This window comes from Tigriopus californicus, chromosome 8 (assembly GCF_007210705.1).
Source record: "Tigriopus californicus strain San Diego chromosome 8, Tcal_SD_v2.1, whole genome shotgun sequence".
In the NCBI taxonomy this organism is placed as follows: domain Eukaryota; kingdom Metazoa; phylum Arthropoda; class Copepoda; order Harpacticoida; family Harpacticidae; genus Tigriopus; species Tigriopus californicus.
The window spans coordinates 14,748,568-14,750,620 of NC_081447.1; the positions used below are offsets into that span (position 1 = coordinate 14,748,568).

The 2,053-nt window shown below is 45.6% G+C and overlaps 1 protein-coding gene across 5 annotated transcripts in view; it reads right to left on the reverse strand.

Moving 5' to 3' along the window:
* LOC131884999 (dipeptidyl peptidase 4-like) overlaps positions 1 to 2,053 on the reverse strand; it is a 45,288-nt gene that overhangs the window by 10,353 nt on the left and 32,882 nt on the right. The window contains exon 1 of one of the 5 annotated variants that reach the window (XR_009373770.1): positions 1,540 to 2,017. The exons of 3 other annotated variants lie outside the window; for them this stretch is intronic. The gene's annotated coding sequence lies outside the window, so the exon portion shown is untranslated. Of the gene's footprint in view, positions 1 to 97; positions 203 to 1,539; positions 2,018 to 2,053 lie in introns of those variants that run through there. One more of the 5 variants, XR_009373773.1, reaches the window with a different exon arrangement.

The following is a 2,053-nucleotide window of genomic DNA, read 5'->3' on the forward strand; positions in this document are numbered from 1 at the left end:
AAGAGCCGAGACTTTCGATATCAGAACGTTGCTTGGCCTTAGATCTCCTGATTGGAGTTGTTTTTATGGGAAACACTATCTATCTCTGTCCTCTCACCTCAGCGATGGATTTGTGATGTCCATTCCTGCCCATGGAATGTGACTTGATGGGTTGATAGGCCATATTCTTTTGAAAGCACTGTCAGTTTCCCACCTTAATCAGGAACTGGCTGAAAAAGGAGGTAAAAGTTCTTTTTTTTCTTCTCCTCCCACCCTACACCACCTCCACCTCCTAGTGCTCTTCCTCCTCCCAATCCAAGAAGATGAGGAAGAAGGCCTTGAGTCTGCTTTCGCGTCTCTGCGGTACGTACGTACGTGGTTATTGCAACAAACTAATGGGGAAGGCGCAACAAGTTTCCTCTGCCTTTTTCTAACAGCCATGTTGTGTTTGGGTGTGTGTACCACCACCACCAGTAGCGCTGCCACTAGTACAACTACTGTTACCACTACTTCGTACGAAATTTCAGAGAAGCAGAAGTTTACGACCATATGACCATTGTGCTTTCATACAGTTGTATGTAGTTTCCCCTCGACAAGATGAGATGAGTTTGAACCCATTCAACTCTTGTTTCGAGGCTCTGGGCTTGGAAAACGGAAGGATCTTCCATCCAGTCAAGGCCAGAACTAAACCTTCTCCTCTTTCTCTCTGTGTTTGAGCAATGTCTACCCAGGAACGTCGAAAGGTTTTGGACCGGAAGCTGCTTGGACCCCTGCCCACGCCCAGTCTTGACTTGACTCCCAGGCAAGTGGATGGTGGAATGATCTTGATCTGCCATGCTTGGAAGCGGACGAAAACACTCTCTCCTATATATATTGTTGGATTGGCTCTCTGGACCATGGAATGGCCAACCAAACGCCATATAGTATATTTACCCATTTACCCATCATTCTGCCCCCCCCAAAAAGTTCTGTTTAATGAAACAATTAAAACAGCTCTTTTCCATTTCAAATGTTGTGGCATCCAGAGGCCTGGCTGGATCCATGCGAGGCCGAGTGAGCCTCCTCCCCAAGTGAGTTTGGCGTTTCGAACCAAAGGGGAATGGTGTCCACTGAACGAGGAGAATGTTCCAAAAAAGGGAGGAAAGGTGTTCACCCATATTTAATTAGAAGGCCAATCCCTTTCCGTGACGCGAATGAGTCTGCTTGTTGGAAAATGGAACAAAAGTGACATTCAACATCCTCTGCTCTTCTAGGGCCCTCTAGAACATTTCTCTTGACATAGGATCCAATGTCATGTGGCCATAAAAATCGATCTGTCGATGACGTTCATGTTTACCCTAAGCTTAATCGCACAGTCCTCTCTCCCGTCTAATCTTCGTCCCAGAGGCTCATACGTTCACCGCTAGAGGGCGATAAGAACTCTGTTCCAACTTGATTTTCTCTCAGTTCCTTGTTCCATCTATCGGAACAAGAGGGGAACAGAATGTGTCAGAGGAGAGCGATCAAAAATACTTGCTCACATCTCAAGCTAACAACCGTGTGAAAGGGCCAATTAGTTACCTCGAATTCATTGTTGAACTTGCTGAGATCCTCCTCCAAGTCTGCCATTTCATGGGTGAGCTTGAAATAGTGGAACAAGTGAACAAGGATCCAAGTGAGAATCATGAACTGCTCCAACGTCTCATCGTTTATTTAGGATCATTGGGAGCGTTTACAGTTTGGTTCACGGGTAAACAAAAACACTGGTGATGAACAGATAGGTCCGGGTGTTGAATGATGAGAAACACCTCTGCACAAGCGGCTGGATTGCTGGATTCCTTGATTCCTTGCTACTTTCTGACTTGTTAGCTTTCGCTCGGATCCCGAGATGAATTTTGGTATTTCATCCCGTTTCCGGGAGTATTCGGGCAATGCTTACTTAGTTGAATAACAAAACAAGTGGCTTTCCCGTAACTTATTAGGTTCCTGGACAATTCTTAAACGACAGAAGCCATCCATGCTCACACTTTGGCTGATGCCTGTACGGGGATTTTGAAACTTTTGATATGTCCAAAAAGAGTTTGTTCCGCACTTG